At 44.5% G+C, this 23,647-nt stretch overlaps 1 protein-coding gene across 1 annotated transcript in view; it reads left to right on the top strand.

Moving 5' to 3' along the window:
• The window catches only part of LOC132406319 (uncharacterized), a 104,345-nt gene that overhangs the window by 17,724 nt on the left and 62,974 nt on the right, over nucleotides 1-23,647 (top strand). The window contains exon 2 of the mRNA XM_059991823.1: nucleotides 7,430-12,496. The gene's annotated coding sequence lies outside the window, so the exon portion shown is untranslated. The remainder of the gene's footprint in view (nucleotides 1-7,429; nucleotides 12,497-23,647) is intronic.

The following is a 23,647-nucleotide window of genomic DNA, read 5'->3' as shown; positions in this document are numbered from 1 at the left end:
TACAATGCTCCAGAAATCACCAACAAGTCACTACAGAAGCCTTTGACTTGAGTCTACAAATCATGAATGATTGTTTGGGTCCTTGTCCAGGCACTGAGGTCAAGTTCGACTCAGTTAGTTCTGGTTTGAAGGTGTTCTACCCTAAACAGCATCACAGCAAGAAATGTCCACATGGGCCAAGAAATCACATAACTTCAAACAGGAACCATGTTCTTCAGTCCACCATGTCCACCAGCAGAAAGCAGCTGATTGGGCAATCGAGGTCAGGGGACCATGCAGTTTGAAAAGTTCAAACAAATAAATAGAGGGTTACCTCAAGCGGAGCAGCCTGTGGAAAGCGGCCAGTGAAGGAGTGGGGATTTGAGGCTTTGACTCAAGAGGCTTCAATGAGAAGAAGCAGAGGACGAGCTTCACTCCAAGTGAGGTGAGGCCGGGTAAGTTCCTTTCAAAGGAGAAAGTTTCAAAAGTTGAGGCAAGTATTGGGTAGGTCATAGCAGCTGAGATTCTTTGTTCAGCCTGCAGCATGTAGGAAATCAGGGATACTTCCAGTGTCCCTGACGACTATGTGTGCAGGAAGTCTGTCCAACTGCAGCTTCTGGCAGACCGCATTGAGTGTCTGGAGCTGCGATTGGATTCATACTGGAACATCCGTGATGCTGAGAAAGTCGTGAATAGCACGTTCAGTGAGTTGGCCACACCGCAGGTAAAAGCTACACAGGCAGAAAGGGAAGGGGTGGCCACTAGACAGCATAGCAGTAGGCAGGTAGTGCAGGAGTCCCCTGAGGTCATCTCCCTCCTAAACAGATATACTGTTTTGGATACTGTTGGGGGAGATGTCTCATCAGGGGAAGGCAGCAGCAGCCGAGTTCATTGCACCATGGGTGGCTCTGCGGCACAGGAGGGAAGGAAAAGGAGTGGGAGAGCTATAGTGATAGGGGATTTGATTGTAAGGGGAATAGATAGGCATTTCGGCGGCCGCAAACGAGACTCCAGGATGGTATGTTGCCTCCCTGGTGCAAGGGTCAAGGATGTCTCTGAGCGGCTGCAGGACATTCTGGAATGGAAGGGTGAACAGCCAGAGGTCGTGGTGCACATAGGTACTAACGATATAGGTAAAAAATGGGATGAGGTCCTACAGGGTGAATTTAGGGAGTTAGGAGATAAACTAAAAAGTAGGACCACAAAGGTAATAATCTCTGGATTACTACCAGTGCCACGTGCTAGTCAGAGTAGAAATAGGAGGATATTTCAGATGAATACGTAGCTTGAAAATTGGTGGAAGGGGGAGGGATTCAAATTTCTGGGGCATTGGAACCAGTTCTGGGGGAGGTGGGACTGGTATAAACAGGACGGTCTGCACCTGGGCTAGACTGGAACCAATGTCCTAGGGGGAGCGTTTGCTACTGCTGTTCAGGAGGCTTTAAACTAATGTGGCAGGGGGATGGGAACAAGTGCAGAGAGACAGAGGGGTGTAAAATGAGGGTTGAAGCAAAAAGTAGTAAGGTGAAAAGTAAAAGTGGCAGGCAGGCAAATCCAGAGCAAAAAGCAAAAAGAGCCACTTTTCAACATAATTGTATAAGAGCTAAGAGTGTTGTAAAAACAAGCCTGAAGGCTTTGTGTGTCAATGCGAGGAGCATTCGTAACAAGGTAGATGAATTGAATGTGCAGATAGTAATTAATGAATATGATATAGTTGGGATCACAGAGACATGGCTCCAGGGTGACCAAGGATGGGAGCTCAACATCCAGGGATATTCAATATTCAGGAGGGATAGACAGGAAAGAAAAGGAGGTGGGGTAGCATTGCTGGTTAGAGAGGAGATTAACGCAATAGAAAGGAAGGACATTAGCCTGGAGGATGTGGAATCGATATGGGTAGAGCTGCATAGCACTAAGGGGCAGAAAATGCTGGTGGGAGTTGTGTACAGGCCACCTAACAGTAGTAGTGAGGTTGAGGATGGCATTAAACAGGAAATTAGAAATGCGTGCAATAAAGGAACAGTAGTTATAATGGGTGACTTCAATCTACATATAGATTGGATGAACCAAATTGGTAAGGGTGCTGAGGAAGAGGATTTCTTGGAATGTATGCGGGATGGTTTTCTGAACCGACATGTCGAGGAACCAACTAGAGAGCAGGCCATTCTAGATTGGGCATTGAGCAATGAGGAAGGGTTAGTTAGCAATCTTGTCGTGCGAGGCCCCTTGGGTAAGAGTGACCATAATATGGTGGAATTCTTCATTAAGATGGAGAGTGACATAGTTAATTCAGAAACAAAGGTTCTGAACTTAAAGAAGGGTAACTTTGAAGGTATGAGACATGAATTAGCTAAGGTAGACTGGCAAATGATACTTAAAGGGTTGACGGTGGATATGCAATGGCAAGCATTTAAAAATCGCATGGATGAACTACAACAATTGTTCATCCCAGTTTGGCAAAAGAATAAACCAGGGAAGGTAGAGCACCCGTGGTTGACAAGGGATATTAGGGATAGTATCAAGTCCAAAGAAGAAACATATAAATTAGCAAAAAAAAAATGCGGCACCCCTGAGGACTGGGAGAAATTCAGAGATCAGCAGAGGAGGACAAGGGGCTTAATTAGGAAAGGGAAAAAAGATTATGAGAGAAAGCTGGCAGGGAACATAAAAACTGACTGTAAAAGCTTTTATAGATATGTGAAAAGAAAAAGATTGGTCAAGACAAATGTAGGACCTTTACAGTCAGAAACAGGTGAATTGATCATAGGGAACAAAGACATGGCAGACCAATTGAATAACTACTTTGGTTCTGTCTTCACTAAGGAGGGCATAAATAATCTTCCGGAAATAGTAAGGGACCAAGGATCTAGTGAGATGGAGGAACTGAGGGAAATAAATGTTAGTAGGGAAGTGGTTTTAGGTAAATTGAAGGGATTAAAGGCAGATAAATCCCCAGGGCCAGATAGTCTGCATCCCAGAGTGCTTAAGGAAGTAGCCCAAGAAATAGTGGATGCATTAGTGATAATTTTTCAAAACTCCTTAGATTCTAGATTAGTTCCTGAGGATTGGAGGGTGGCTAATGTAACCCCACTTTTTAAAAAAGGAGGGAGAGAGAAACCGGGGAATTATAGACTGGTTAGTCTGACATCGGTGGTGGGGAAAATGCTCGAGTCAGTTATCAAAGATGTGATAACAGCACATTTGGAAAGAGGTGAAATCATCGGACAAAGTCAGCATGTATTTGTGAAAGGAAAATCATGTCTGACGAACCTTATAGAATTTTTTGAAGATGTAACTAGTAGAGAGGATAGCAGAGAACCAGTGGATGTGGTATATTTAGATTTTCAAAAGGCTTTTGACAAGGTCCCACACAGGAAATGAGTGTGCAAACTTAAAGCACATGGTATTGGGGGTATGGTATTGATGTGGATAGAGAATTGGTTGGCAGACAGGAAGCAAAGAGTGGGAGTAAATGGGACCTTTTCAGAATGGCAGGCAGTGACTAGTGGGGTACCGCAAGGCTCAGTGCTGGGACCCCAGTTGTTTACAATAACGATTTAGACGAGGGAATTAAATGCAGCATCTCCAAGTTTGCGGATGACATGAAGTTGGGCGGCGGTGTTAGCTGTGAGGAGGATGCTAAGAAGATGCAGGGTGACTTGGATAGGTTAGGTGAGTGGGCAAATTCATGGCAGATGCAATTTAATGTGGATAAATGTGAGGTTATCCACTTTAGTTGCAAGAACAGGAAAACAGATTATTATCTGAACGGTGGCCAATTAGGAAAAGGGGAGGTGCAACGAGACCTGGGTGTCATTGTACACCAGTCATTGAAGGTGGGCATGCAGGTACAGCAGGCGGTGAAAAAGGCAAATGGTATGTTGGCATTCATAACAAAAGGATTTGAGTAAAGGAGCAGGGAGGTTCTACTGCAGTTGTACAAGGCCTTGGTGAGACCGCATCTACAATATTTGGTCCCCTAATCTGAGGAAAGACATTCTTGCCATAGAGGGAGTACAGAGAAGATTCACCAGATTGATTCCTGGGATGTCAGGACTTTCATGTGAAGAAAGACTGGATCGACTAGGCTTATACTCACTGGAATTTAGAAGATTGAGGGGGAATCTTACTGAAAAGTATAAAATTCTAAAGGGATTGGACAGGCTAGATGCAGGAAGATTGTTTCTGATGTTGGGGAAGTCCAGAACGAGGGGTCACAGTTTAAGGATAAAGGGGAATCCTCTTAGGACAGAGATGAGGAAAAACTTCTTCACACAGAGAGTGGAGAATCTGTGGAATTCTCTGCCACAGGAAACAGTTGAGGCCGGTTCATTGGCTATATTTAAGAGTAAGTTAGATATGACCCTTGTGGCTAAAGGGATCAGGAGGTATGGAGAGAAAGCATGTACATGGTTCTGAGTTGGATGATCAGCCATGATCATATTGAATGGTGGTACAGGCTCAAAGGGCCGAATGGCCTACTCCTGCACCTATTTTCTATGTTTTTATGTTTCTCTGTCAGTGCCAACCCTAATCCCATCTGCTTGTACACGATCCATATCACTCCATTCTCTGCTTATTTTTGTGTCTGCTTCCACCACCTTCTCTGGCAGCCCACTTTATAAAATGTAACTCCATAAATCTCCTTTAAACTTTCCCACTTCACCTTAAACATCTTCCCTCTGGTTTTTGAGAGTTATGCCCTGTGAAACAGACACTGATCATTGAAGAATATGACAACCCCCTGAAAACATGCAATACCCCTGATCCACTCTCTCAACCACACCTCCTCAACCAACTCATGGAAATTCATGACCCCAGCCAGCTTCTAGAGCCAGAATGGAGAACAGGTCACAGAATCACAGAGAATAGAAACAGGCCCTTTGGCCCAACTGCTCCTTGTCCGCCGCAGCATCCTTCCAGCCAGATACAGCTGCTCGTGTTCAGCCCTAATTATCCAAGCTCTTCCCCTCCATGTACCTCTCTAAATGTTGCTTAAATGTTCCAATTGCACCTGCCTCGACCTTTTCCTCTGGCAGCTCATTCCTGGTATTCAGTGTAAAGAAGTTACCTCTTAGGTCTCTTTAAATCTCTCCCCTCTATCCTGTATCGGTGTCTTCTAGTTTTGGAGTCCCCCAATCCTAGAGAAAAAGCTATGACTATCCATCTTATCCAAGGAAGAGTCTTGAGCGAGAGCTGGGAATTTAAAATTGATGAGGTGAATCCCTAGAATTCTCTGTTCCGGGGTATGGCAGCTGGAACATTGGGTCTGAGGATAGGGAAATATTTGATCAATTGGGAACAGAGGGGAGAATGGAAAGCTGGCACAAAAGAGTGGTTCAGGCTGGTGGAGATAATTGATCATCACCTTGAAGGCAGGGCAGGCTAGAAGGGCTGAGTGGCCTCCACCAGTTCCTATTTCCTTGTTTTCTTGACCCAGTTCCATGTGCTGACAACAACACACACAAAATACTGGTGGAACACAACAGGCCAGGCAGCATCTATAGAGAGAAGTTTCGACGTTTCGACGTTTCGGGCTGAGACCCTTCGTCAGGACTAACCGAAAGGAAAGATAGTAAGAGATTTGAAAGTAGTGGGGGGAGGGGGAAATGCGAAATGATAGGAGAAGACTGGGGGGGGGGGGCTGGGATGAAGCTAAGAGCTGGAAAGGTGATTGGCGAAAGTGATACAGAGCTGGAGAAGGGAAAGGATCATGGGACGGGAGGCCTCAGGAGAAAGAAATGAGTGGGGGAACACCAGAGGGAGATGGAGAACAGGCAAACAACTAAATATGTCAGGGATGGCGTAAGAAGGGGAGGAGGGGAATTAACGGAAGTTAGAGAAGTCAATGTTCATGCCATCAGGTTGGAGGCTACTCAACCGGTATATAAGGTGTTATTCCTCCAACCTGAGTTTGGATTCATTTTGACAGTAGAGGAGGTCATGGATAGACATATCAGAATGGGAATGGGATGTGGAATTAAAATGTGTGGCCACTGGAAGATCCTGCTTTTTCTGGTGGACCGAGCGTAGGTGTTCAGCGAAACGGTCTCCCGGTCTGCGTCGGGTCTCACCAATATATAAAAGGCCACACCGGGAGCACCGGACGCAGTATACCACACCAGCCGACTCACAGGTGAAGTGTCACCTCACCTGGAAGGACTGTCTGGGGTCCTGAATGGTGGTGAGGGAAGAAGTGTAAGGGCAGGTGTAGCACTTGTTCCATTTACAAGGATAAGTGCCAGGAGGGAGATCGGTGGGAAGGGATGGGGGCGACGAGTGGACAAGGGAGTCACGTAGGGAGCGATCCCTGCGAAAAGCAGAAAGGGGGGAGGGAAAAATGTGCTTGGTAGTGGGATCCTGATGGAGGTGGCGGAAGTTACGGAGAATTATAAGTTGGACCTGGAGGCTGGTGGGGTAGTAGGTAAGGACAAAGGGAACCCTATCCTGAGTGAGGTGGCAGGTGGATGGGGTGAGGGCAGATGTGCGGGGAATAGGAGAGATGCGTTTGAGAGCAGAGTTGATGGTGGACGAAGGGAAGCCCCTTTGTTTAAAAAAGGAAGACATCTCCTTCATCCTGGAATGAAAAACCCATGATATTGTGGCCATTACAGAGACTTGGATGGCTCAGGGTCAGAAATGGTTACTTAGAGTGCCTGGCTTTAGATGTTTCAGAAAGGACAGGGAGGGAGGCAAAAGAGGTGGGGGCATGGCACTGTTGATCAGAAATAGTGTCACGGCTGCAAGAAAGGAGGAAGTCATGGAGGGATTGTCTCTGTGGATGGAAGTTAGAAACAAAAAGGAGTCAATAACTCTACTGAGTGTCTTCTATAGATCACCCAATAGTAACAGGGACATCAAGGAGCAGATAGGCAGACAGATCCTGGAAAGGTGTAATAATAACAGGGTTGTCATGGTGGGAGATTTTAATTTCCCAGATATTGGTTGGCATCTTCCTAGACCGGGGATCGGCAACCCGCGGCTCTGGAGCCGCATGCAGCTCTTTCACCTCTGTGCTGCGGCTCCCTGTGGCTTTGGAAAATAAATGGTCAGTATTTAATTAAAATGTATTTTATGTTAGTTTGTTAGTTTTTGAAATGTAATTCTAAATTTGAAGATTATGGTGATCTTGTACAATCTAAATAAAACGTTGTGGCGACCCATTTCCTGGCACATTGGAACCGGCTCACAATTAGCCAGCGTTCAGGCTAAGGGAGATAGCCTACGGGGGTTTGTGAGTACGTGTCTTTTGGAGCATCCGCACCCATGGGGGCCGGGTTGAGGGAGGCTTAAAAGCAAGGCTGTTTAGTTCGAATAAAGTTATTCGATTGCAGTTTACTGACTGCGTGTAGCACACCGCTACAACGTGTTTTTATCGCTATTAATATACGCACCACTGCCAATACCTGACACCTGTCAGTGCGCAATTTCTTTAATTTTTCGATCCAAGGTAGGCTAACTATGGAGAATTCTAAAAAAAGAAAAGTGACTGAAGAAAACAGAACGTTTAATGATACGTGGACAGATTCATTTGCTTTCACTGTTGACGAGACTGGTTTACCGGTATGCTTAATGTGCAATGAGAAACTAGCAAACAACAAAAAGTCAAATGTCGCAAGGCATTTCCAGAATAAACACGCAGCCTTTGCTCAAAAATATCTGGATGGAGATGAGAGAAAAAAAGCCGTTTCGGAACTGATGCGTAAGGTTGATCTGAGCAAAAATCATTTCAAGAAATGGATGAAGTCTGGAAAATCAACTACATATGCTAGTTATATTGCCGCTCAGGAAATAGACAGGCACGGGAAGCAGTTTACAGATGGTGAATATATAAAAGAATCTTTCATTAAGATTTCAGAACATCTATTCACGGACTTTAAAAACAAGAGTGAAATTGTGCAGAAAATCAGGGATATGCCCCTCTCTGCAAAGACTGTCAAAGACACAACCATAAAAATGGCAGAAGACATCACAAGACAGCAAATTAAAGACATCAATTCAGCTGTGGCCTACTCGATTGCCTGTGACGAGTCTAAAGACAAAGGTGATATTGAACAAATAGCGCTGTTCTGCCGGTATGTAAACTCGCCTGGCCACAGGAAGAACTGATTGAGTTGATACCTCTAAAAGGGGGGAGGACATCTGTGAGGCTGTCTTGAATTGTTTAAGAGCCAAAGGAATAAAGACCACCCACCTGGTGTCAGTAGCTACTGATGGGGCACCGAGTATGACAGGAGCGCACAAGGGATTTGTGGCTTTACTGCAGAAGTCGCTGGACAGAAAGCTGCTGACTTTTCACTGCATCTTGCACCAAGAGGCACTGTGCGCTCAAACATTTCCTCCGGAATGCACAGAAGTAATGGATGTTGTCATTCAGATTGTCAATAAAATAATGGCAAAAAGTTTAAATCACCGTCAATTCCGTTTGTTACTGGACGAGGTGGAAAGCGCATATTCTGATCTCCTGCTGCACAACAAAGTCCGGTGGCTGTCCAGAGGGGAGGTGCTGAAACGCTTTGTCACGTGTCTGGAAGAAGTGAAAACTTTCCTGGGCAGCAAAGGGCTCACTTTTCCTGAGCTGGAACAGCCAGAGTGGCTGGAAAAGCTACACTTCATGGTAGACATGACAGCGCACCTGAACACGCTGAACACAGCTCTTCAGGGGAAAGGACGTACAGCCCTACACATGTTGGAGGATGTTTTGGCATTCGAGCGCAAGTTGACAGTGCTTGCCAGAGATTTACAGAAAGGCACTTTGTCTCACTTCCCCAATTTGAGAGAGTTCAAACAAGGTCACGACATGATAAATTCGGAGTATTTACATTCTGCAATCATCGCAATGCAAACATCGTTTGGGAAACGCTTCTGTGAGTTCAGAGAGGAAAAAAAACACATTATCCTTCTCAGTCACTCCCCTACTGAATACGACTGCATTGGCAGGTGTGAGTCAACCTGATCTTGAGATGGAACTGGCCGACATAGCCGACAAAGACATATGGGTGTCCAAGTTTAGACACTTGACAGCAGACCTTGAAGATGTTGCCCGTCAGAAGGCCGTTCTTGCTCAGAATCACAAATGGAGTGATATTGAAAACCTCCCCAAACCGGACAAACTTGTGTTCGAAACATGGAATGCTATCCCCGACATTTATGTAAACATTAAAAAGTATGCGCTTGGAGTCCTGTCGATCTTTGGATCCACATATGTGTGTGAGCAGATGTTCTCCAACATGAACTTTATTAAAAACAAACATCATGCACGCCTCACAGATGACAGCTTGCAATCCTGTGTAAAGATGAAGGTGACGTCATACAGCCCTGATGTGCAGATGCTGTGCGCTGAGGTCCAGGAGCAGAAATCCCATTAACCAAGTATGATAAATATTTTAATTGCCTATTATTTTACGTATATTCATATTTTTTCATTGTTCAGTGAAATAGTCCTTTTATTTTTCAGGTTGACAGCTGGCTGACGTTATTTTTGGTTTGCTGCTGGCGGAAAATTTAAGTTCGGTGTTTTTCATAAATACAAGAAGGACTCAAATAGACATTGAGTATTTTACTTAAAAGTAACCTTCAACCCAATGTCTTTTTTTCGGAGTTCAAAATGTTTTTGTTGCATGCAGAAATGTAATTTCGTTTTCTCTGCAGGAGTTCATCAATTTCATAAATGCAACACATTATAGTTTGTTTATACATAGCATAAAGGCAAAAAAAACGTTGTATGCAGTGTTATTTCATTTTATATGTCAAACGGGTTTTGTGGCTCCCAGTGTTTTCTTTTCTGTGGGAAACGGGTCCAAGTGGCTCTTTCAGTGGTAAAGGTTGCTGACCCCTGCCCTAGAGCAAGGTGTTTAGATGGGGTGGAGTTTGTTAGGTGTGTTCAGGAAGGTTTCTTGACAATATGTAGATACACCTACAAGAGAAGAGGCTGTACTTGATCTGGTATTGGGAAACGAACTTGGTTAGGTATCAGGTCTTTCACTGGGAGAGCTTTTTGGAGATAGTGATCACAACTCTATCTCCTTTAACATAGCATTGGAGAGGGATAGGAACAGATAAGTTAGGAAAGTGTTTAATTGGTGTAAAAGGAGATATTAAGCTGTCAGGCAGGAAATTGGAAGCACAAATTGGAAACCGATGTTCTAGGGAAATGTACAGCAGAAATGTGGCAAATAGTCAGGGGCTATTTGCGTAGTGTTCTGCATAGGTACATTCCAATGAGACAGGGAAAATAGGGTAGTGTACAGGAACTTTGGTGTATAAAGGCTGTTGAAAATCTAGTCAAGAAGAAAAGAAAAGCTTACAAAAGTTTCAAAAAAATAGGTAATGATAGAGATCTAGAAGATTATAAGGCTAGCAGGAAGGAGCTTAAAAATAGAATTAGGAGAGCCAGAAGGGGCCATGAGAAAGTCTTGACGAGCAGGATTAAGGAAAACCACAACGTATTCTACAAGTATATGAAGAGCATGAGGATAAGACATGAGAGAATAAGACCAATCAAGTGTGACAGTGGAAAAGTGTGTATGGAACCAGAGGAGATAGCAGAGTTACTTAATGAATACTTTGCTTCAGTATTCACTACAGAAAAGGATCTTAGTGATTATAAGGATGAGTTAAAGCAGATTGAAAAGCTTGAGCATATAGACTTTAAGAAAGTGGATGTGCTGGAGATTTTGGAAAGCATCAAGTTGGATAAGTCTCCAGGACCGGATGAGATGTACCCCAGGCTACTGTGGGAGGCGAGGGAGGACATTGCTGAGCCTTTGGCAACGACCTTTGCATCATCAATGGGAACAGGAGAGGTTCCAGAAGATTGGAGGGTTGCAGATGTTGTTCCTTCTTTCAAGAAAGGGAGTGGGATAGCCCAGGAAATTATAGACCAATGAGTCTTACTTTAGTGGTTTGTAAGTTGATGGAGAAGATCCTGAGAGGCAGGATATCTGAATATTTGGAGAGGCATAGTATGATTAGGAATAGTCGCAAGGCTTTGTCAAAGGCGGGTCATGCCTTACGAGCCTGATTGAAATTTTTTTGAGGATGTGACTAAACACATTGATGAAGGAGGAGCAGTAGATATAGTGTATGTGGATTTCAGCAAGACATTTGATAAGGTACCCCATGCAAGACTTATTGAGAAAGTAAAGAGGCATGGGATCCAAGGGACCTTGCTTTGTGGATTCAGAACTGGCTTGCCCACAGAAGGCAAAGAGTGGTTGTAGACGGGCCATATTCTGCATGGTCGGTGACCAGTGGTGTGCCTTAGGGATCTGTTCTGGGACCCCTACTCTTTCTGATTTTTATAAATGACTTGAATGAGGAAGGGGAGGGATTGGTTAGTAAATTTGCTGATGACACAAAAGTTGGGGGTGTTGTGGATAGTGTGGAGGGCTGTTGGAGTTTACAGTGGGACATTGATAGGATGCAAACAGGTCTGAGGTACCTCAAGAGATCCAGTAAAGAAGAGTTGGTTAATTTCAGATGTCTATCTGCATCCTTCTCCTCTCACAGCCAGGAGGTTTGCTATGCTCTTGATTGTCTTGTGATATCCTGCAGTACTAAATTTTAGTCATTTCCTCATTCTGGGCCTTTGGTGATGGATGCTGCTTTCCAGTGGGAGCGCTCCATGTAAATATGTGAGGTGACCGATATAGCCTGGGGAGGGGCCAGTAAGAGTGTGGACAGCATGGTTACGGGTGAAAGGGTACAGGCTTGCTCTGTGGACTGGTATAGTCTTGATGGGCTGCATGGTCTTGTCTGTTGTATGGAACTATTCACCTTTTGTCCTGTGAACCAAGCATTGCCTTGCTCACTGGGGAGATGAGTAAACACATCACCAGCTGGATCAACACGACAGCTTGTTGCAATCCATGGCTTGTAGTGACTTTCATGAGAACTGGATCTGGGTTCTGCTTAGAACAAAATACAAAAACACTTCTCTATTTAACATAACTTTCCTACTTCCTGGAGCTGTATTTACTGTTCGTACATTTCTTCTTTTACTTGTGTTTTCATGTGTGGTCACTTGACAAATTTTAGAAATAAGAAACAGCTCAGCAGAGAAGGGGTAATGTTGCTTGAGATACTCAATTGCAACTGCACTGAAGAAAGAATTCTTTTCAGTTCCAGATTGCTGAGCCATGTTTACATTGCAAGTCAAATAGATCATTCATAATTTATTGGTTTGTTGTTTTGCATTGTCATATGTACCAAGGTACAGTGAAAAGCTTGTCTTGCATACTGTTCATACAGATCAACTCATTATACAGTGTGACAAGATAAAACAATAACAATGCAAAAAAAGTGTTAGTTACAGAGAAAGCGCAATGCAAGTAAACCATAAAATGCAAGATCATAATGAAGTAGATTGTGAGGTCAAGAGTCCACTTGATTTACTATCCCAACTAATCACTTCTTATATTAAATCACAAGATTCACACTTTGGACTTAAACACCTCCTGTATCAGGTGAGACTGGACTGCAGAGAAAAAACTCTTGGCCTTCCAGCTGTTTACAGGTATTGATTATGTAAAGGGGGTTTCTTCTTTTTCTTTGTTACTGCATATGTTAATCAAAATGGCTTCTTTGTTTTGTTAAAAGTAGGAATGCTTCTTTGTTATGAGAGAGAGTGCTGGGAGATTGTTTGGGTTAAAATTTACTGATAACAAGAATTGTATTCCTTTTTAAGCCAATTGGGATTAATGTTGTTCTTTCTTCCGAATCTGTAAGCTATTGTTGGCGGGCTTTTGGGGAGATCGGCGCGAAGGGGTGAGAGAGAGAGGATGCAATGCTGTAAACTGGGTGAGGAACGGACCCCAGGCAGGGGTCCGAGGCTGGGAGGTACCTTGAGGAGAGGAGAGGAGACAAAGATTGATGTGCTTGGTTGACCACTTCGGGTGGTCCTGAGCTGTGAGTCGAGGAGTTTGGAGGGTATCAAATGGTGGCCAGAAGACTTCAGTAATTGAGCTCCAGTGGTCGTGCACGAAGTGGTTTGTACTTTGATGTTTAGCGCCTTTTCTTTATTTTCTTTTCCTTCATGTATACTGTATTGTTATTAATTACTTAGTTATAGTAATCGTTATAAACTGTAATCATTTTATCGCATATGGTGTCCTGTCTGTTTTTTGGTGAGGCTGGGACATCACACAGCATCCACACCAGCTGATTACCCAGTTTGCCGGGGCCGAAAGCTGCTCCCCCTAGACGAGAATGAGCTGAGCGAGCCTGAGGTGTACCGGAAGGGATGTATTGTGGGGGCTCGTCCAGGATTGCTTTCTGTGGAAGCTGTGTGATCACCCTCTTTAAATTATGTCTGTGGCGAAGAGCTGGTGTGCCTTTGTGGGTGTGCGATTGCTGGTTATCGCTGCACGTGTGTTGGGTGGGCTGGCTGCTGTTGGTAGCCCGGAGGTTGTTGTTCGAGTTCAGACTAGTGCTGACGAAATGGTGGTGGGACTATGGGTTGTCCATACTGTTAGGAGAGTGAGGAATGACAGGTTGGGATGTTTCAGCAGTGGTGGACTCCACCCGGTTGTGGGAATAATGTCCAGCCCCAAAGGGGCAGAGCGGACCTCTCAGTTGTTGGATGAGTGGCAGTGCTTGGCTGAGGGAAAGCAACAGGGATTGGTTGAAAGTTTGAGTAGGCGGGCTGGTGGCATTGTTAGAACTGTCTGGTACAATTACCTCAGAGTGACAGCTGCCAGTTTGTTTTACAACTGTTATTAGAAGCATTTACCCTTGATGACATTGAGGGCATTGGAAATTTGGGGTACCAGTGCCAATGATTATTCAGACGACGGTTATTGGTCAGAGAAAATGGAGTTCTCAGAGGCCAACGTGGGGGTACGTGAGGTTCGTGGATCGTTAATTCTGATGTGTCCAGACACTGTTGAGACGGGAAGCGTTTCGGTTCTGGAGAGGGCCAATACCCTGCTGATGCACTTGAGGGCCTGCCTAGAGGAGGCGGCTGAGCGCTGTTTGGAGGCATTGTCGATGCACCCAGAGTTTTGAGCTGCTTGTGCGGATGTGTGTAGCAGCATTGAGCTGGTACTGAATTTAAACAAGAGCCAGTGGTGGTACGGCCTGGGAGAAGAATCTAAGGGTGGGACCCTCTTAGTGGATGCTGTGAAATACCATGAGGGAGGGTAGTTGACCGCTGAAGACACTTCAGTGAGAGAGAGGTTGCAGCGACTAGCCCCTACAGCCGTGGGAGGTGTAGGCATGTGTATAGATTATATTTCGCTGAAGAGCCGCACTGTCAATGATCAGAATACGGCCCTGAGGGCCAAAGAGGCGATGGCCTGTCTGAGTGGTGTGAAGTGGTTTAAGGTGCTGGATCTGAGGAGTGGATGGTGCCAGATCCCGATAAGTTGGGCCGACAAGGAGAAGACGGCCGTTATAAGTTCCCTAGGATTCTTCTGGTCCGAAAAGATGCCACAGGGCATATCTGGAGCCCTTGCAACCTTCCCGCGGGACATGTGGAAGACCATGGGGGATGTGGAGGAGTTTGGAGTTTTGGCGTATATGGATGATCTCCTGGTATTTGGATTTGCCTCAGGAGAATATGAAGTGAGGTCGTTGCAGGAGCGGCTGAGAACTACAGAGTTAAAGTGTTTTCTGGACATGTGCCAGGGCTGGCAAAGGTCACAGCTCATGAGTGACTGTCTCTAAGGAATCAAGTTTGAAATGAAGATGGAGAGACTGGAGAGAGTGATCTGGAACCAGTGGGAAGACTTACAAATTGGAGAAAACGAAGAAAGTTGTCTGACTGATGGCAACAGCAAACTGAGAGCCTGGAGAGGGGAGTTTGTGGAGGTGAAGCAATTGTGGACAAATCTCGGAAGCGGAAGCTTGAAGGGAACCTGAAGATGACCATCGACAGTTCAAATGAAGTGCAAAGCCTGAAAGTCGATCTGGAAGAAGTCATGAGGAAGAAAAAGCTGGAGAGAAGTGCAGTGAATACTGAACAGGAGGCTGACCAATCTTTAACTGCTGCTTTTCAGGTCGGGGTGGAAGTAGCTGTTGGAGTAACTGCGTCCCAGGTTGAGGTGGCAGGGACACGTGAGTCAGAACTGCTGAGCCTGTGGCGAGAGTTGGAGGGGCTAGAAAAGAAGCTGATATCTCGATTGCAGGAGGCTGAAGAGACTTCAGGAGCAGAGCAGGCCATGTGTTTCCGTTTGGAGAAGATCAAACAGCAGCTACCGATCGCAGAAATGAGGAAGGTCGACAGGTCCACAACCTGTAATGTTTGGATCTATTTCTTTTAGCGCAAAGACTCCCCTTAACACTAATTATTGACTGATAACTTATGCATGCACATTGATTTGTTGCGCTCTCTGGAAAGAGAATATACATATTAACTTCACCCCTGAGTGTGTGCCTTTATTTATTTGATATGTATTTGTACAGACACAACAATACCAAGCTGTTTTCAAATTTCAAAGGGTTAAATTCTCCATACCCAGGATTGTTCCAGTGAAGTTTCTCTGAATCACATCCAAAATAGGGAAGAGGGAGGAGGAATAGGAGGGGTAGGAGAGACATGGGGTATGAGGAAGAAGAAGAATCACAGAATATAAGTCCCTTTACTCTAGCTCACTGCACACTCCCATGGCAGGATGGTTAAGCACAAAGTCAGTCTCCATCTACATTGATTCTTTAAGGAAAGGTTGTCCAGGTTGGACCCAATCTCTTTGGATTTTAAAAGAATATTGTCATGGTCCGGATCGGTTCCCCTTTAAATTTAGTTAGGTTGCGTTATGATCCGGACCATTGACTCTTTGTTCCCTTCTAATTCCGTTTCACATGTCCCTTGAGCTTGGCAATTAAGGTGATCCACTCTTGACCTGAACCAGCAGCTTATAAGCTCCTGGATTTAGCCGTTCAGAGAGTTAAAAAGCCTTCGCAAGTCGCTGTTGCTACGACAAGCCAAGAGTGACCCAGCCCGCATCGGAGTACCAGCAATTCGCCTTCTGTTACCAGAGTGGGTCCGGGCAAGGTTAATCTACTGGGGTGAGTTAAAGACAGAGTCCTGACTCGACGTTCATGCCCCTTGTCTGTGTCTACCTCTCGAAGAGTCCCGGCTCGGTGCCTGAGTGGAAGGCAGAGTCCTGGCTCGACGTTCATGCCATTGTCATGCCCTCGAAGAAGAGTCCTGAGTTGAAGGTGGAGTTCCAGCTCGATGTTCATGCCCAGTGTCTGTGTCTATCCCCTTGAAGAAGAGTCCCGGCTCGATGCCTGATCTGAAGGAGGAGTCCTGGTTCAAGGTTCCTTGTCCTGTGTTTTGGAGTCTACGTTCCTGGCTGCGGCAATCCATGGTGTCTACGTTCCTGGCTGCGGCGATCCAAGTTCCCTGATCCCGGCTGGAGCGATCCATGGTTCCCAGTCTCCAAGTCCAAGGGCCGCGGCAGTCCATGTTCCCAGTCTCCAAGTCCCAGGTCCATGGCAATCCAAGTCCCTAGTCCCCTAGTCCAAGGTTCGTGTTCCTCTTTGTCCTCCTTGATTTCCCAATCTTCTGTGTAGCGAGTAATAAATACTATTTTATTGTACCTAAGAAAGCCGTGTTTGTGTCCTGCTTGTGGGTTCTCTCCCAGCACCCTTGTCCCCACCTTGTGACAAATATACCAAAATAATATTCTTATAGGATTGACTAGGTGAATGGCATGAGAAGTCTTCCCAAGTGGGAATATCCAAAATAAGGGATTTATTCCCAGAATAAAGGATCATCTGAGGTGAAATGGAATTTCTTCTATAGCAGTTGTGAATTTTTGGAAGTCTCGATCCCAGAGGTAATGGAGAAGGAATCATGAGAACCTTCTCAACAGGTCTTTGATTTATGGGGAACAATTGTTATATGGCCAGGCATGAAGAGTGGTCAAGGCCATTGAGAGATCAGCTGCTGGCTTAAGGACTCATTGCCTTTCTGGTGAAGAGAGGAGAAAATGAGAGCAAAGATAAAGAGAGACACATCACCACATTTGCAGGAATAATGTATGATAGTGAGGCTCAGTGGCTGCACAATGATGGCTGTTTGTGGTCCTATATTCCGGACCTGACTAAAGTTTAATACCACAGCATATCACAAGGCAATCAAGGGCAACTATCTCAGCTGTAAGAGGAGAGGGACATGGTCAGACAAGCAGACCTGTGAAATTAACCAATTCTTCCTCCCCAGACAACACACACAAAATGCTGGAGAAACTCAGCAGGTCAGGCAACATCTCTGGAGAAAAATAAACAGCTGACTTTTTGGGCCAGGACCCTTTCACTCCAGAGAAAACATGCTAGTTTGTCCAAATAGTCCTTCTAGCTCATGGCTGCTGATCCAGGTAAAACCTTAGTCAACATCAATGCAGTTAAGGGCTCTGCCATTAACCTTCAGTTTACATTTGACCTCCCAAAGTGCAATATCTCTCAGATGTCCAGATTAAACTTAGTCTGCAATTTCTCAATGCTTATCTTTAACTGAACTATATCCTACTGAATACCTTTGGGCAGCCCTCTAACTGTCTACAAATCTATCTATCTTTGTGTCATCTGCAAGTGTACTAACCAACCCATCTAAATTTTCATCCATGTCATTGATATATTGACAACATTGGTGGCGTGGAGAGGGGAGACTTGCAGCTTGGGCAACTGCCGGCCTTCCAAAAAAAAAACCTTGCCTAGGCTTGCACCCTGGAAACTTTCCAAGGTGTAAATCCATGGTCTATCGAGACTAATGGAGGCCTACTACAAATCCATGGTCTATCAAGACTAACAGAGGCCTACTACTACATATATAACAAGCAACAGAGGTCCAAAGACCAATCCTCACAGAACCACAACTGGCCAGAATAACATCCTCACAACACTACCCATGCTAGTCTAATATATGCTCAGAGAGCAGTCAAGGTCAGAGCCAGGAATGTGCAGCAGAGTCAGGAGAATGGGAATAAAAGGTAGGGTGAAGGTTTGAGGAGCAGATGAAGTTACACAGGGAGGAAGAAGGTAATAGACAAGAATCAGTATGGACCAGAGCTCAGCTCCTAGAGGTGGTGGTGGATCCAAATATGATCATAAGATCATACGAGTCTTCTCCACCATTCCATCAGGGATGATTTATTATCCCTTTTTACCCCATTCTCCTGTCTTCTCCCTGTAATCTTTGATGCCCTGATTAATCAACCACCTATTAACCTCTGCCTTAAATATACCCTATGACTTAGTTTGCATAGCTATCCATGGCAATGAATTCACAGATTCACCACCTTCTGGTTAAAGAGATATTTCCTCAACTCTGTTCTAAATGGACATCCCTCAATTCCAAGGCTCTGGTCCTAGACTCCTCCACTACAGGAAACGACCTCTGAACATCTACTCTATCTAGGCCTTTCAATATTCGATAGATTTCAATGAGATCTCTCTCCATTCCTCTAAATTCCTGCAAGTACAGGCACAGAGCCATCAAATGCTCCTTATATGTTAACCCTTTCATTCCTGGGATAATTCTCATGAACCTCCTCTAGATTCTCTTCAATGCCAGCTCATCCTTTCTGAGATAAGAGGCTCCAAACTGTTCACAATACTCCAAGTGCAGTCTGACCAATGTCTTATAAAGCCTCAGCATTACATTCTTGTTTTTGTACTCCAGTCCTTGCAAAATGAATGCAAACATTGTATTTTCCTTCCTTACCACCAACTCAACCTGTAAGCTAACCTTTAGGGAATCCTGCACAAGGACTCCCAAGTCCCTTTGCACCTCTGATTTTTGAATTTTCTCCTCTTTTAGAAAATAATCCTCATCTTTATTCTTTCTACACAATATTCCATCTGCCACCTCTTTGGCCATTCTCCCAATCTGTCTAAGTTCTTCTGCAGATTCTCTGCTTCCTCAACACTACCTTCTTCTCCATCTATCTTCATATCATTTGCAAACTTGGCTTCAGCCATAAATTCCTTCATTACATTGACATATAATGTGAAAAGAAGTGGTTCCCACACAGACCCCTGCACCACACTACTAGTTAACAGCTGCCAGACAGAAAAGGCCCCTTTTAATACCACTCTTTATCTCCTGCCAGTCAGCTAATTTTTTAATCATGCCAATACCTTTCCTGTAATGTCATGGGGTCTTATCTTGTTAAGCAGCCTTATGTGGAGCACCTTGTTGAAGGCTTTCTGAAAATTGAAATGAACAACATCCACTGACACTCCTTTGTCAATTCTGCCTGTTATTTCCTCAAAGAGGTCCAACAGATTTGTCAGGTAAGATTTCCCCTTTAGAAAACCATGCTGACTTTGTCTTATTTTATTATATACCTTCCAGTATTGCGAACAATACTATTATTATTAATAATAATACTATTATTATATTATATTAATTATTATAATATTATTATATACCTTCAAGTATTGCAATCCTTAAGAATTGACTCCAACATCCTTCCAACCACTAAGGTCAGATTAACTGATTTATAATTTTCTTTCTTCTACCTCCCTCCCCTTTGAAAGAGTGGAGTGACATTTGCAGTTTTCCAGTCCTTAAGAGCCATTCCAGAGCCTAATGATTCTTGAAAAATCATTTTTATTGCCTCCACAATCTCTTCAGCTACCTCTCTCAGATCCCTGGGGTGTAGTACATCTGATCCAGGTGACTAATCCACCAACAAATTTTTGGCTTCCCAAGCACCTTCTCCTTAGTAATAGCAATGAAATTCACTTCTGTCCCCTGAGATGCTAGCATTTTTGGCATTTTGCTACTGTCTTCCACAGTGAAGACTGATACAAAGTACTTATTCAGTTCGTCCACCATTTCTTTGTCCCTATTTCTATCTCTCCAGTGCCATTTTCCAGTGGTCAGATGTTCATTCTCATCTCTCGTTTACTCTTTATATATCTGAAAAAAACGCTTGTGTCTTCTTTTATATTATTAGTTAGCTTCATCTTTTTGCTCCTTATTGTTTTTCTAGGTTTTTAGCTTCTGTTGGTTTTTAAAAGCTTCCCAATCCTCCACCTTCCCATTAATTTTTGTTATATTATACGCCTTTTCTTTTCCTTTTATGCTGTCTTTGGATAGCATTTATCCCTTTTATCCCTTTAGGATGTCTCTTTCCTGCACCTACCAATTTTCCCCCATAAACACACACCATTGCTGTTCCAACATCAACCCTGCTAGTGGCCAGCTCTTTTCCCATGCCTCTGTAATTCTTTTTATTTCATTGTAATACTGATAGACTTGATTTTATCTTCTCCTTCTCAAACCGCAGGAAGAATCCGATCATATTATGATCACAGCCTCTTAAGAGTTCATAATTAAATCCTTGCAATTATACAACACCCAAACCAGAATTGACATTCCCCTAGTGGGCATTGTCACTGGTTACAAACTGCTTTAAAATCTACTTGTATATTGAAATCCTCCATTGTCTTTTTTACATGCCTTTTCTATCTCCCATTGTGATTGCAGCCTGCATCCTGGCCTCTTCGGAGGCCTGTACATAACTCCTATCATGGTTTTTTTACCCTTGCAGTTTTTTAACTCCACCCACAAGGATTCTACATTTTATGATCTTATGCCACCTCTTTCTAAGGATTTCATTTTACTCTTTACCAACAGAGCCACCCTTCCCCCTTTGCCTACCTGCCTGTTCTTTCAATACAATGTGTATCCTTGGATGTTAAACTCCCAACTATGATTTTCTTTCAACCATGACTCAGAGATATCCACAAGATCATACTTACCAATCTCTAACTATGCTACAAGATTATTTACCTTATTCTGCTGATAGAGGCATCTAAGAGGCTATTAGCCACGCAAATCAGTAGGGAATGGAAGGAAAGATAGAAGATATTAGTTTAATTAGCTGTCATTAGATGAATTAGTTCAGTACACTGTGAGCAAAGGGCCTGCTTCTGTGCTGTACGCTTCTATATTCTTTGTTCTAATTTCCATTGTCCAGGATTCCACTAAAATCTCAGAACTGATCTATCTTTACCTTCTCATCTCTTTGGGGAGAGAATTTCAGATATCCTCAGCCCTCTGAGAGAAGAAACTGCTGCTCATCATCTTCAATGGGTGATCCCTTGTCCTGAATTTAAATCCCTTTGTCCACTAGGTGAAACATCATCTCAGTATCTACCCTGTCTAACCCTCTGAGAAAAACTGTACATTTCAATTAAACTGAATAAAATCCAGTAACAAGCAGCATTGCTACAAGAAAGCTGCATCCATCATCAAGGTCCCCACCATCTGGGCCATGCTGTTCTCTTGGGAAGAAAGTACAGGAGCCTTAGGTCCCATATCACTAAGTTCCAGTATGATGGTGGTACATTTGAATACAGCTGCCTCTTGGGACCTAACCAAAGGTGCACTTTTCTTTTTAAAATGCATTTTATGTGATTGTAAGACTCTAAGGCTATAAGACCATTGAGCTCATCGAATCTGCTCTGCCATTCCATCATGGCTGATCCTGGATTGTACTATATTCTAAAATCAATGAGTACCGCAGGTCTACTGCATCAGTGATCCATTCATTATTCAGTGCCACTGGCTGGGATGTCGAAGGAGCCAGTGGACAAGTCAGAGAAAGAGAAGCTGGTGGTCAGTCAGGAGAAGGAGAAGCCGGTGGTCAGCCAGGAGAAGAAGACAGTGGGTGGTCAGGTGATAGAGAAGCCAAAGAGTGGCAGGGAGGAGAAGATGATGGACAGACCAGGAGAAGGAGAAGCTGGTGGTTGGCTGGGAGAGGAAGAAGCCAGCACTTGGCCAGGAGAAAGAGAAGCTGGCGTTGGGCCAGAGAAGAAGAAGTTGGTGATTGGCCGGGGGGAGGGAAGCCAGTAGTCAGCTGGGAGAAGATGAAGCTGGCGGATGGGCTGGAGAAGCTTTGGAGGAACTGACCTGGATGTAAACTGTGCTGCTGCCTACCACTCAAAGATACCAGAGTCGGTGTGTGAAAGCAGTGTGCAGTGTAACCATTAGTTCTGGATATTTCTTTTGTGATTGCAAGGCCCTGTTGGACATTGATAATGTGAGATGTTGCAGGCCTGTTTCCCTTGCTTCCTGACAAGGGAGGCCATGAGTGGCAACAATGTGGTTGTAATGAGAATAAAGCCTCATGCAGGCTTTCCTGGTCCTGCAGCCCAGGTGAGACAACACTGGAGGCAGAGCTGTGTGGAGTCTGTGCTGAGTAGAGACTTTGTTTTTGCTTGCTTTTTTTGAGGAATAGAGAGCATGTCTGTAGGGTTAGTACTTTGCTCTGGGTGTACGATGTGGGAATTTTGGGAATCTTCCAGTTTTCCAGATGGCCACATCTGAACCAGGTGCATCGAGATGCAGCTTCTGAGACATCCTGTTCGGTGCAGCCCGATGACCTACAGCTTATTAGGAAAAGTGAGCAGGAGATAGGTTGGAGCTACAGGAAGTTAGTCATCCCAAGGCTGCAGGAGTTAGCTAACTGGGTGACTGTCAGGGAAGGGAAGGGAAGAGCTCAGTTAGTAGAGAGCATTCCCGTGGCCACCCCCCTCAGTAATCGTTATCTTGTCTTGGATGCTGTTGGGGTAGGGGGAGAATGACCTGACAGAGGACAACCATGGCGATCGAGTCTCTGGCACTGAGGCTGGTTCTGTGGTGCAGAAGGGAAAGAGGAAGATGAGGACTACGGTAGTCATAGGGGAACAGTGAGGGGAACAGACAGGAGGTTCTGTCAGCCTGATAGAGCTACCCGCATGGTGTGTTGCCTCCCAGGTGCCAGGGTACTCGGATTGGGTGCAGAGTATTCTGAAGGGAGAGGGTGAACAGCTAGAAGTCTTGGTACATGCTAGTACCAATGATATAGGTAGAAAAAAGGAGGAGGTCCTGAAGAGAATTCAGGGAGTTAGGTAGGAAGCTGAAAAGTAGGACCTCTGAGGTAGTAGTAGGATTACTGCCTGTGCCACATGCTAACAAGTGCAAGAATAGCCTGATCAGGCTTATTAATGTGTGGCTGAGAGACTGGTGTAGGAGGCAGGGCTTCAGATTCCTGGATCACTGGGGCATCTTCTGGGCATGACCTGTACAAAAAGGATGGGTTACACCTGAACCCAATGGGGTCTAATATCCTAGCAGGCAGGTTTAATAGAGCTGTTAAACTAATTAGGAGGGGCGGGGGGGGGGGGATGGGAATTGGATTGATAGGGCTGAGTGAGGGGAAAACAGAAATAAATCAAAGATAGAGTGCAACAGAGATGATAGAAAGGACGAGCAGGAGATGAAGCAGAATCACAGCCAGTGAGATGACTTACAGGGCAATAGAGGTGTCAGAAGTTAAAACAGAAATCAACAAATACTGGACTGAAAGTGTTGTATTTGAATGCACACAGCATAAGAAATAAAATAAACTTGTATGGTTTCTTGAAAGGAAAATCCTGCTTGACAAACCCACTGCAATTTTTTTGAGGAAATTAAAAGCAGGGTAGACAAAGGAGATGTAGTGGAAGTGGTGTACTTGGATTTTCAGGATGTCTTTGACAAGGTGCCACACATGAGGCTGCTTAGCAAGATAAGAGCCCATGGAATGACAGGGAAGTTACTAGCATGCGTGGAGCATTGGCTGATTGGCAGAAAACAGGGAGTGGGAATAAAAGGCTCCTATTCTGGCTGGCTGCCAGTTACTAGTGGAGTTCCACAGGGGTCAGAGTTGGGACTGCTGCAGATTAT

This window comes from Hypanus sabinus, chromosome 16 (assembly GCF_030144855.1).
Source record: "Hypanus sabinus isolate sHypSab1 chromosome 16, sHypSab1.hap1, whole genome shotgun sequence".
Classification (NCBI taxonomy): domain Eukaryota; kingdom Metazoa; phylum Chordata; class Chondrichthyes; order Myliobatiformes; family Dasyatidae; genus Hypanus; species Hypanus sabinus.
This window is presented reverse-complemented; position numbering and strand designations above follow the sequence as displayed.